This window comes from Ambystoma mexicanum, chromosome 8 (assembly GCF_040938575.1).
Source record: "Ambystoma mexicanum isolate Mex_15411 chromosome 8, UKY_AmexF1_1, whole genome shotgun sequence".
Classification (NCBI taxonomy): domain Eukaryota; kingdom Metazoa; phylum Chordata; class Amphibia; order Caudata; family Ambystomatidae; genus Ambystoma; species Ambystoma mexicanum.
Genome location: NC_090929.1, coordinates 1391390970 through 1391404152, shown reverse-complemented (window position 1 = coordinate 1391404152; position 13183 = coordinate 1391390970). Strand labels below are relative to the sequence as shown.

Below are 13183 nucleotides of genomic sequence, written 5' to 3'. Positions count from 1 at the left end.
GCCCCCACGTAACGTCTGTCTCTTTCCAGTCTTTTCGAGTTCCTCTTCCTGCTTCCTTGAAGCCACCTCATCGCAGTCCCTTGGTAATTCAGTCTAAGGTTATTTTTTGTTTCTCCCAGCATCTTCTTCGTTAGTTATTTTTGATCTTGCAGGTGATCTAGAAGAAACCGTACAACAGCACACAGTAGTACTCTGTGTGATTATTAGATGGATGACCATGACCGTGGGTTGTAAAGGAAAGGGTTTAGGGAGGTTATTCATAGTATGGGAGTCCTTATCCCCATGAGGGGAGTCTCCTTATGAGGTCCTCCTGCATATTACCACTGTGAGAAACCTGAAGGTGTCTCCCTAAAAAGTCCCCGAGGATCTGTCATCCAGGTGGCCAGGACACAGCCAACACTATTGGATCTAGTTCCTGGGGGTTGGACCAGTGCGGGAGGATCGCCTGGATGACGGGGTTCCTCAGGGAGTGGAGCAGGAACACCGACGGGTGAGACGCGGAATTCCCCTTCTCATAACCCCTCTTCCCCATCCTACTACATAGTATATTCAACTTCTTTCTCCCCCTCCCCCTTTCTAACACAAACAGTTTCGCGCACCACGAGAAACAGACTAACAATAGGGACCTTTACCTGACATGTCCCAACACAATGGTCATGTAAAGTCAGGCAATTAACCAGAATCACTGACCTCGAACGGCCCTTTCTCCAGCATGGGGTCTTGCATGGATTCACATGCTCATGAATATTCCCCGTCGTCAGGCTGGGAATCCTCGGTAAAGAAAAAACCAGTATCAGTTTCGTTTCTGATCTGTCTTTCGTAGTAACAACCAATCGCTGGTCTCTGCGTCATACTGACCACAGCCAATGACTGCCCTCTACCTAAGCACCGCCTCTGGCAGCCATCTTCAGATTTTTACCGCACGTTCATGTGTTGGGATCCTCGTGCTATTGCTCTCGAGCGTTAGTGCTATTTTTTCACGTTTTTTCTCAAAACTTCGTTTTTTCGGTCAAAAGAGCCTCAAGCTCCACCGACTCTCCATCCGATCAACGGGGACCCGTGTCGGATTAGTCTGCACCCCTCAAGGGTGAAGATTTCCTCGAGCTACGCTTTTGGAGGACTCCAGAAGCTTCTCAGGCCCGGACATGGCCCAGGAGAAGGGAAGCTCGACGCCCGGAAAGCTGTTCAGGATCTGCCCTGGATGCCAGCTGCAGAACGTCTTTAAGGAGGACGAACACTCCTTTTGTCTCTACTGCTTACATGAGGACAAGACGCACGTGGAGAAGGACTGTGCGTTTTGCGGCAATATGTCGGAGCGGACCATGAAGGACCGCCATCAGCGTCTCGCCAACTGGCTGGAAGGGAAGAGCCCGTCAGGCGAGAAGAAGAGGAAGAAATCCGAGCGGTCTTCTAAGACCTTTGAGGACGCCCTGGCGACGGGGGTCCAACACAAGGCCAAGCACCGCGAGTCCGCTGGCACCGGGAGCGCCGAACGGTCGGGCTCTACGGGCGCCAGGCAGGGCGCACCCTCCCCGGCACCTTCAGCCACGAGCCAACGCTTTGGGTCGGGTAAGAGGAAGGGCGAGCACCCGGCGAAGCTCCTGGAGAGGCCCCGGTCGAGCTCGAAGGCCCCATCGGAGGGGGGGGCGAGGCAGTGTCCCCCCCCTCAAGGATAAGGCAGTGAGCGCACCTAAGGTGGTGAAGGCCTTAATCCATCCGGCCAAGCCCTCTATCGATACTGTCGCGGCGGCCCTGGCTCAGCCTGTGGAGGCTACACCAGTGGTGGCGACCTCGGGGCTCAGAGTCTCCCTGCCACCTCAGAGGGAGTCCTCTTTTGTGCCCATCGATAGGACCCCCGTGAAATCCTCGGCGGGGAAGAAAAAGGGGGCGCAGGGCGTAGTCGTAGATTCGGCCTCAACCTCGGAGGAAGAGCTGATTGAGGTCTTAAGCCACGGCCTTGGCGTGGAAGAAGACCGGCCCGTCGGTCCCCTGATCGCCCATCGGATTCCCCTCTGCCAGCGCCGCAAGACAACTCGGCGGCCATTTTGTTGGCTATACAGTCCTTATGTTCAGAGATAAGGACGAGACTACCGTTGCCGACGGAGGAACCTCTCCCGTCGGGGGATCCTGAACCGGGACCTTCTGGTGTTCCCCCGCCCAAGAAAAGAAGGATTCACCCTCCACCTCCTTTTCAGCCGTCGCGCCCCGTCCAGCCCTCCTCCCCGTCCACCCGAGGGGATGATACGGGTAATGACACGGCAGCGACGGGTACGGACGACGAGGTATACGATGAGGATCTACCGTCGTCACCTCCCACCAGGGCTTCTCCGCCCGACGAGATTGGATCGTTCCACTCCATGATCGCCAGGGCATCCGAGCTTTTCCAGCTCTGCCCTGAGGAGAAGAAAAAGGAAGGATTCCTTTATCAACGGCGCGAGGCCAAGAGGAAGACGGTCCTCGCGGTGCCTCTACTGGACGACATTTGGGATGAGGGCCTCGCCCTCCTCAAGAACCCTTCCACGACGCCAGCTAGAAGAGACCGGTACGAGAAGAAGTACCGGGTCCCGGACGCGGCCCCCCTGTGCCTCCGGGCGCAGCCTACCCCGGACTCCGTCGTCTCCGCGGCGGCCAGGAAGAAAGCGGGGGGGGGTGCGGCCTCCACATCGACTTCCCCACCGGACGGCGTGGGAAAGAAATTGGACGCTATGGGACGCAGGGTCATCTCGTCTGCAGCGACGACGATTAAAGCAGCCAAGGCGTTGGCTATCGTGGCCCGCTATGACAGGGAGCTATGGTACAAACTGGCTCCCCTGCTGGACTTCCTACCGGACGACAAGAGGGCGGATGCCCTGGAGATCCTACAGGAAGGTGAGGTGGCGTCGGACCACGCCATCACTATTGCGACGGACATCGCCGACACTGGGTTTCGCCAGTTGGGCAACGACGTGTGCCTTAGGCGGCGTGGATGGCTCAAGGCTACGGACTTCCGTCAAGACGTACAGACCAGAGTCCTGGACATGCCGTTCAATGGGAACAACCTGTTTGGGAAAACAGTGGACGATTCCCTTCAGGCCATTAAAGCGGACACTGAGACGGCCCGGGCCCTTGGGGTTCTGCAGCAACGACGGACGCCCTTTCGGAGCAGCGGAGGCAAGGGCGCCTCCAAAGGTTCCGGCGGCGGTTTCTCCACCTACCGTCAAGCGGCCCGCTCGTCGTCTCAGGAGGCCTACAGAGGACGAGGCAAGTCTGGCGGACCCCGCCGTCGTCGCCAAGGAGGTCAAGGTGGCAAAGCCTCGTCGAAACAGGATTGAACCGGCCGTGGGGTCGGGCCCCCACCGAAGCACCCCGGTGGGATGCCGGCTGGCGAGCTTCGTCAGCGTGTGGGAGTCCATCTCCACCGAACGTTGGGTGCTGGACGCCTTAGCCCGGGGTCACGCGCTCGAGTTTCAAAGAAGGTGCCCGCGCGTCCCCCCCGTGGCCAGGAAAGAGCTTCACGTCCCTCAGCTTCTCCTGGAGGTAAAGGCGATGCTCAGGAAGGGCGCCATCGAACTCGTCCCAAAGAGGCTTCGGGGCTCCGGAGTTTACTCGAGATACTTCCTCGTGAAGAAGACGGGAGGATGGCGCCCCATCCTAGACCTGCGACGTCTGAACAAGTTCATCAAGGCGCAGAAGTTCCGGGTGGTCACCCTCCAGCACGTCCTGGGTCAGCTGGAGGAAGGAGACTTCCTGTCATCCTTGGATTTGGAGGATGCCTACTTCCATATTCCCATCCTAAAGGGGCACCGAAAATTCCTCAGGTTTGTGGTCCAAGGGCGTTACTACCAGTTCAAAGCCCTCCCCTTCGGACTACGGTCGGCACCCAGGGTATTCACCAAGTGCCTTGCACCGGTGGCGGCGCAGCTGCGCCGCGAGGGGATCCACGTCTACCCCTACCTGGACGACTGGCTCATCCGAGCCAAGATGAGGGAGCTCGCCGTGGAGCACACGGCAAGGACCGTCCAACTTCTCACGGACCTGGGATTCTCCGTGAACTACGCCAAGTCCCACCTGGTACCCGCGCAAAACGCACTGTTTCTGGGAGCGAAGCTCGACACAGTGTCCCTTCTGGCCTCCCCGTCGGAGGAAAGGACCAGGTCCATCCTGGGCAAGGTACAGCGGATGTTGGTTTCCGACGCGGCCAAGGTGAGGTCCATCAAGTCCCTCCTCGGAATGATGTCTTCTTGCATCTACCTCATTCCCATGTGCAGGCTCCGGATGCGCCCGTTGCAGGAGTTCCTGGACGCGCGCTGGATCCAAACGACGGGCGGCTTCGAGGAGAGGATCACACTCGACGAGAGTTTCCGCCGAGCGGTCCGGTGGTGGGGGCAACCGCGCGCATCTGACGGCGGACATGGACTTCCAGACCCCCAGGAGACAGTGACCACGGATGCCTCCCTGGAAGGGTGGGGAGCACACACCGAAAATCTGCACGCGAGAGGCCTTTGGCTCCCGACGGAGAAGTCCCTCCATATCAACGTCCTGGAGCTCCGTGCAGTGTTCTGGGCCCTCAGGTCCTTCCTTCCGTCCCTCAAGGGCAAGGTGGTGAGGATCTTCACCGACAACACCACCACCATGTTTTACATCAGGAAACAGGGCGGAACCAGGTGCCCAGCACTGTCCAAGGAGGCACAGGACCTGTGGCATTGGGCCGTCGCCCAAAGGATGTTTCTGGTGCCGTTTCATCTGGCAGGGATAAAAAACACCATTGCCGACTCACTCAGCAGGGAGCTGCGCTCGTGCCACGAGTGGGAACTACGGCAGGATTTAGTGGATCGCCTCTTCCGACGGTGGGGCACACCCCAGATCGACCTGTTCGCGACGGCGACGAACTCCAAGTGCCGGAGGTTCGCCAGCAGGTTTCCCCAGGCGAGGAGCATGGGCGATGCTTTCTCGTTCCCCTGGGAGGGCCTGTTCCTCTACGCGTTCCCTCCTTTGCCACTGCTAATCCGGCTCGTCAACCAGCTCAAGAGGTCACGGTGCAGGATGATCCTCGTCGCACCTGCGTGGCCGTAGCAGATATGGTTCCCGGACCTTCTGGACTTGTCAGCGTCCCCACCAATCAAGCTGCCGGTGGACGCGGATCTACTCTCCAGGGAAGGAGGCGCCATCCTCCACCACGACCCGAAATCGCTGAACTTGCAGGCCTGGCTCCTGCAGCGCTAGAGTTTGGAGGATACGACATACCGGCCGACTGCAGAGAGGTTCTTGCAAAGGCCAGGGCGTCCTCGACTCTTAAATGCTACGGACACAAATGGAAGAGGTTCTCTGTCTGGTGCCACGCACAGAAGATTAACCCTCTACGGATTACGGCTCCCCAGGTACTGCCGTACCTGCTGACGCTGGCCAAAGCTGGACTGGCACACGCGTCCATCAAGATTCATCTTGCTGCGATCTCCCGATACACCAGAACCACGGGCCGGACGTCCTTGTGGTCTCATCGTCTGGTGAAAGAGTTCATGAAGGGACTGTTCAGATCGTTCCCGCCGGTGAAGGCTCCGGCCCCGGCGTGGGAGCTCAACGTGGTGCTGACCAAGCTCATGGGACCTCCGTTCGAGCCTCTGCACTCGGCCCCGTTGAAGTTTCTTTCGTGGAAAACAGCGTTTCTTGTGGCCATCACCTCCGCACGACGGGTGGGAGAGATCCAGGCCCTTTCCTGCAAGGCCCCGTACTTGACTTTTCACGACACGAGGGTAGTGCTCAGGACGCACCCCTCCTTCATGCCCAAGGTACCGTCGGACTTCCATCTCAACGAACCCTTGGTGTTGCCTGTGTTCTTCCCGTCGCCTTCGTCGCCGGCTGAGAGGACTTTGCACTCGCTGGATGTGGCTAGAGCGCTGAAGTTCTACGTGGACCGCACAAAGTGTTTTCGGAAGACGTCACAACTCTTTGTGAACTTTGGACCTGTCAATCAGGGGAAGGCTCTCTCGAAGGCTTCCATTTCCAGATGGCTCTCCGGCTGTATCATGTACTGTCATCGGTTGGCAAACCGACCGCTGCCTGGCCGTCCGAGAGCCCATTCCACCAGAGCGATCGCAGCTACCACGGCGTTCCTTTCTGGTGTGCCCCTGCTGGACATATGCAGGGCTGCTACGTGGAGGTCGACGCACACCTTCACGAAATTCTACTGCGTCGATCGGGATTCCAGGGAGGAGTCCACGGTCGGCCAAGCAGTGCTGCGCAACCTGTTCGCCTGAGGTGAGCCTGGTGAGGAGGTAAGATGCTTAATGTTGAGTTTGATGTACTGCTTAATGTTGAGCCTTTGCCACCTCCCGTGGTTGTGCATGTGTGTACTGCTATGTATTCTTTATTCATGAGCATGTGAATCCATGCCAGACCCCATGCTGGAGAAGGAACAAGTTACTTACCTGTAACTGTTGTTCTCCAGCATGGGTCTGGCATGGATTCACATGCGAACCCTCCCGCCTACCCCTCTGCGGCTCTTCACTTGGTCATACTGCCACTTCACCTGCTTCCAAATCTGAAGATGGCTGCCAGAGGCGGTGCTTAGGTAGAGGGCAGTCATTGGCTGTGGTCAGTATGACGCAGAGACCAGTGATTGGTTGTTACTACGAAAGACAGATCAGAAACGAAACTGATACTGGTTTTTTCTTTACCGAGGATTCCCAGCCTGACGACGGGGAATATTCATGAGCATGTGAATCCATGCCAGACCCATGCTGGAGAACAACAGTTACAGGTAAGTAACTTGTTCCTTCCCTTCCCCACAGGGATAAAAGGTGGAGCAAGAGAGCACACTACGAGCAAGGCAGTCTGCACGACGAGACAGCTATCCCAGGGCGACAGTTCAAGAGGAGGAGAAAGGCGGCGAGAACCGAGAGGGTGACGAGGAGAGAAGTGAACTTGCCCTTTCCGACTCGGACCCGCAATTTCTCTGTGCAAGAAAGCTTAAGACCGCAAACAAAAGCTAACGTGTGCTGTAGCACATGTCAACGGTACACAGAGCGCGCCTATGCTGACAAGTAGAACAGAAGGCGCTTGCTACCGTGGTTATGTCCTTGACTCCATATACCAGGAAAGCCAAGCGGTTCATCAGAGCCGGTGAGTCAAGGGCAGAAACCGAACTGTGTTGAATGAATGTTACAAGAAAGTTCAAAGAACTGTAAAAATCGTAGGGGAAAGCCAGCTGAAGGGGTCCGACACCACGTGGGTGTATGGCAAGAGACTCCTGTTGGTTCCCCTATCTTGGTTGAAACTACCGATAACAGAAGGCTGTGCGACGGCCGTGAGAAGTGTGTCAAAGTGGTCATACAAAGGTCTAGCAAAATCCACTGTACAGTCGAAAGCCTTTGACCGGCAAGTAACGAAAAGCTAAGGGAGGCAAATCCCCCAAGATGAGCGAAAAGATTGGCAAGAGTGAACCCGATGGAGGGATGCCGATGAAAAGGAGTAAAAGGGGTAAAGCCTGATGCCTCAATGGACATTTGTGTTGACAAGAGTGAAACCGAGAAAGGGAGGTTCACCGTGAGATGCATAAAAAGATGTTAATCATGAATGTAACAGAGAAGATTGTTTAAAGTCCCTTGGAATACAAGTCATAGTGAACCCGGCGGAGGGAGGCTAACATTCAAGAGGGGTCTGAGCCTGGAAGAGGGGGACCCTGGGGTTAAGAAGCATCACCCAAAGAGGGAAGCAAACCTAGAGAAGGGTCGGAACCCAGAAGAGGGCGACCCAGGGGTGAAGAATCATCGCCCAAGTGTAATTAAGAAGGAACTTTTGTTTTGTTGTTTTGAACCCATCAGACCCTCGGAAGCAAGGTACATAACCACCGAAGGTCCTGATATTACTAGACATTCTCTGTGGAGCTGAGCCCAGAAGAGGGGGATACAGAGGTGATGAGGCATCACCCAACGTGCCACGAAAAAGGAACTCTTTTGTTTATTTTTTTACATGCACGAAGTCCTTGGAAGTAAAATACTTTTTGGATGAAAAGAGACTTAACCACCAGAGGTCCTTCTACATGAGAACAGAACTGTAGGCTCATGTTGACAAAAGCTTGAGTGTGTTTCGTGCTCCAGAATCCCACCTTGTCCTGTGCTAAAAACGTGGGAATGGGAGACCCCTGGCTACTACATCCTGACTTATCATTTGTGAACACTTCTTTTTTTTCTTAAGAACTTTTATCCCACACTTCTTTCTGTATTTAATTGTAAGGATTGGCAATAATATTATTTTTTTTTTAGTATAGCCCCTTTTTATTTTGAAAAGAAGCCACTAGGACTGCCTTATTATTATTTGATTCGTAGATTTAGGTTTAGATTAGGTGTTTTTCCAACCCATTTATACAGTTTAATAAACACCCTTGAACTGTGATCACTTGTTTGCCTGGAGAGAAGTGACGAGATCCCATGAGTCCTCACAGTAAGTAGTACCAAAGTGCTATGAAAAACAATCCAATTCTTTGTTTCCTTTACAACTTAAACGGAAGGTGATCCAGGAACTAAAACCACCATTGTAAGATTTTATTTGTATTCAGATTTGCTACAGCTTGGCACATACGCCCATTTCGTTCACCCCTAAAGTTCGCTTCACATGTAGCACTGGGACACATTTAGCATTCATTGTAAATGTGTACCATAAGGTGCAATTTGTAAAAAACCGCAACATGGATTTCAGTGCACACATTCACATAATGCTATTGTTTACAAGCCAGCATTATTTGCCCAGCAATCCTTTCTGTGGCTTGTATCTGATTGGTCATAGGCTCCAACCCTGCATCCCCACATTGGAGCTAAGGTTCAGTACAACAAACATGGTACATTTGTGCAGTACACACGTCATGTCAGAAAAACAAACCGTCTGTGGACATTGACGCATGAAGGATCATGGTTCCCAGCATAGGTGGTGAGCTGACGTGAACGTTTGACGTTAATATGGGTGTTAGTCAGGGCTGCATCCTGGTCCCCCTTCTTTTTAATATTTACATTCAAGAGATAATAGATGTAATATTGAGGACTGTCCAAAGATGGACTCTGACAAGTATCCTGCCTTTTTCTACACGGATGACGCTGTCTTGATCGCTACAACTCCAAAAGGTCTGAGTAACTCCCTATCAATCTTTTTGGTAAAATGTGATGAGTTGCACTTAGACTTAAACATCGATACATCTCAGGCAATGGTGTTTAAAACTCAATAGGCGGCTCCCCAAATGAACAGGTCAGTCCCTATGACTATTTGGGAGTGAGGTTTCATGGGTCTGGCAGTTGGGTTGCTCAGATCAATACATCCACTATTAGCTTGAAGAAATTGAGTGGAGCTATTATGTCTTACTATTTTAGATATGGTAGTGGCGCAATATCTCCAGTTATGGATTTATATCAAAAACAGGTTTTATCTGCCACAATGTATGGATCAGAAATATGGGGGTATGCAAATGTTAAGATGAATATTCATGGAAATGTTTAAGAAAAGAATATTGCTCCCCTCTAGTGCCCCGTCGGCAATTAATTTACCTGGAACTTGATAATTTACAAGTGGTGTCACAGGTCACTCTTAAACCAACTCTTTTCTGGGCTAGGTTATGGAAATCACCCGATTTAGAAATCTATCAGGCTGGATTGTCTCATATCATGACTTTGGATGGGGGAAAAGAGTCTGAAATTGTTTAGTCATGTTAAAAGAAAACTCTCCAGTGCCTGGACGCTCTTGAATTTCAGGAAGACCACATCGTCTGACCTTCTCAGCGATAAAGAAATTAGAATTTGTAGCAAAATCCAATGCCTGTGAAATTCGTATGGCAGATGCTTCTAAATTAAAGTTTGGTCCAGATTATCTCGAGTTCAGGATGCAGTCTGGGTTCAAAACCTATTTGAACACAATCACTCACTCATTTGAACAATCTTTGGATATGCAGTTTTGGCTGGGCTTAAGCCGATCCTGCACTTACCAATGCGCTGAATTTGAAGGGTTTTGCTGCGTTAAGTTTTCTCATCTTAACTGAACTTCAACTAAAACATTTTTTTTCTTGAATTTCAAGGGTTTTGGTATACCTTAGTATTTCTTTCATGCCCACTGTATATTTTTCAGCGCCACTGTCCATGGCCTTCGGCCGTACCCATTTCATATTTTAACACTAACCTGCCACTAACCATGGCCTTCAGCCGTGCTCACTGTATTTTTGAAATAATCACTCCCTGCTCACTAGCTTTTTTAAAAAAAAATGTTTTTATTATAACACTATGGCCTTCTGCTGTGCCTACTTCCTATTTTTTAATACTACCATGTCTTCAGCTGTTTAAAACGCTACCAAGCAACAAGTGAACAACACACTCAAACGTTGCTACTGCAAGATGATCCTCATTGCACCGCCATGGCCCAGGCAGATCTGGTACTCGGACTTTCTCCATCTGTCGGTGGCTCCAGCCATCAAATTACCTCCACTTCCAGACCTCCTCCTTCAGAGAATGAGGGTCAATCCTACTTCACGGCCCAGTGTCTGAGCCTCACAGCCTGGCTCCTGCAGCCCTAAAGTCTGGACACTATTCACTGACTTTAGAATGCAAGGACATTCTAGCCAAGGCCAGGGCCCCCTCTATGCCCCGCTTGCTACAAACACAAGTGGGTGCATTGTACAGTCTAGTGCCGGCCACAGAGGATTTCTCTGCTGTGCTTAACAGCTCCACTACTTCTCCTGTACCTCCTCTAACTGCCCACGGTTGACTTTCCCCATGCATCTATTAAAGGCCATCTGGCTGCCATATCCTGGTGCACCTGGGCTCCAGGCAAGCTTTCCCTGTGGTCGCACAGGCTTGTTAATTTGTTCCTCAAAGGCCTCTTCAGAGCATTTCCTCCAGTGAAGGCTCCTGCCCCGGCTTTGGAGCTAAACCTGGTACTGTCTAAACTGATGGGGCCTCCATTTGAACCTATGCATGAAGCCTCTTTGAAGTTTCTGTCATGGAAGACCGCCTACCTGGTGGCGATCACCTTGGCCTGGGAAGTCGGGTCGGGGAGCGGCAGACTCTCTCCTGTTAACATCCATATTTGTCGTTCCACTCATCTAAGGTGGTTCTGTGAGCTCATAATTCCTTTATGCCAAAGGTACTGTCGGACTTTCATCTAAACCAGCCTTTGGTTCTGCCAGTTTTTTCTTTGCAAATCCTTCTTCGCCTGGTGAAAGATCATTGAATTTGCTGGACGTTGCACGTGCCCTGAAGTTCTAAATCGCACACAATAAGGACCTTCAAAAGACATCTCAACCTTTTGTCAGTTTTGGACCTGTGGCACATGAGAAGACCCTGCCTAAGGCGTCATCTCCAGGTGGCCCCTGGCTGTATCAAAAAACAAGGGGGGGTCCTGGGAGTCCCTCTGCCAGACATTAGTCCTGGTTACGAGAGCCTTACCCAGAGTCTGTAGCTCACTAATCTGGGTAAGGCTCTTGTAACCAGGACTAATGTCTGGTAGAGGGAATTCCAGGACCCCCCCTTGTTTTCTCCGGCTGTATCATGCTTTGCCATCGGCTGGCCAACAGACCACTTCCAAGCCAGCTGAGAGCCTGTTCAACCAGAGCCATCGCAGCAACTACAACCTTTCTCTCTAGTGCTCCACTGCTCGACATCTGCAGGGCTGCTACGTGAAGGTCTACTGTGAAGGCATCATGAAGCAAGACACAGACAACAGATTCAATATTTGCATAAAACACTTTTATTAACTTAATGTCAGGATGGGAAAAGGCCCATCTTGCTATTACGCTCACCTGGTCTCTGCGGAGGTGTTTGGGCATGGTTGCAGCCCTCTCTGAACTTGAATCGCCCCCTTCAGGCCTCTCCCTCAGTAGAAAAGCTGTGAGCGGTGGTATGTGGTGATACTTCTCCTGTGAACTATGGAAGATAAGCTCTCAATCCTGCTACTTCTGACAGGGGCGCGTCGAATGGGATCTAGTTGCTTCACTGATCTCTGATAAGGATTAGTCCAGTCCAGCTGCGACTATGCTTCTCCTTATGATTGGTAAGTCTTTCTTGAGCTCTTGTGATGCTGTTCGTTCTGTTTAATGTCTTTTATATGTTGCTCCTATTTATGCCTGCAATAATATCTCTCTTCTGTTTTCTTCCCTTAGATGGAAATGCTGCCTCAGTGCAGCTGTGAGACGCGTCCGAATGGAAGATGGTTGCTACGGTAATGTTAGACAGCAGGTAAGTGATGTTTTAAGGAAAGCGCAAAGTATGGCAATGCGCAACCTTAAACTGACTGGTTTTTTTAATGTCTAACCTTGTCTTCTGTTTTTCCTTGCAGGCGCTGCTGTCGACGATGGAGCGTGTCGTGCTGTGGTGCCAAGATGAAGATTTCGGCGTTCCGGAAAGTGTAAAGATGAATACCTGGTTCGCCGAAGAGATGTACAGGTAAGAACAGCTTCCCCCAGTTGGTAAGTATGCTAGCAGGAAGCAGGATGTCCAGGAAGCAGGATCTTCAAAGGTAAGTCTGACCTCAGGTGACGGTGAGCGGTGCGCTGCTTGCAAGTGCAGAATAACGCAAAGCGTCTGTCTTGAGGATCGGGGCAGCTTATATAGCTGAGATCGTGGGCATGCCCATTAGGGCCGGCTTACCAGCCACACCCTGCCACTCCTATAGAGTGAGCACGTGCGAAAGCAATCCATTAGCCACACCCAAGAATACACTTGGGGCTGCTTAATGGATGGAATGTTCAAGGTTAATGCATCTGAAGTGCTATGTCCATAATAAAAGCTTTTTGGTGTTAAATGGATGTTCTTGTTTTACTTTTGTTCATGAGCCTGGTACCAAAGGCGCCAGGATAGTGTCCACCCAGGTCTCCTTTGCATGCGACCCCTGCATGCCTGTGCCCCTGACTTCATGACCATGACACTTGCCCTATGCTAAGGTGGGATTTCCCTACCTAAATAAAACTAAGGAAAGTCTGAGTCAGAGTTCAACTGAAGAATCTGTCTGTTATGTTATGTTGATTGATACAGCGTATTGCTACCACCCAGGGGCAGTCTCCAGGCGCTAGCGTGTCTCTGCAAGAGAAGGGGGTTGGGAGGTTAGTGAGGATAGGTTCGGAACTGGCATCTATGAGTGTTGTTTTGCATGTGGGAGTTTGTGCGAGAGGCTCCGTGCGTTGTAACCGTATGGACTGGATTGAGTGCCTCAGGTGTGTGGTAATGTATTGAGTCGG

General features: G+C 51.9%; 1 protein-coding gene across 2 annotated transcripts in view; it reads left to right on the top strand.

The window, feature by feature from the left end:
- Positions 1-13183, top strand: part of ENTPD7 (ectonucleoside triphosphate diphosphohydrolase 7) — a 482207-nt gene that overhangs the window by 362291 nt on the left and 106733 nt on the right. The window lies entirely within an intron of this gene.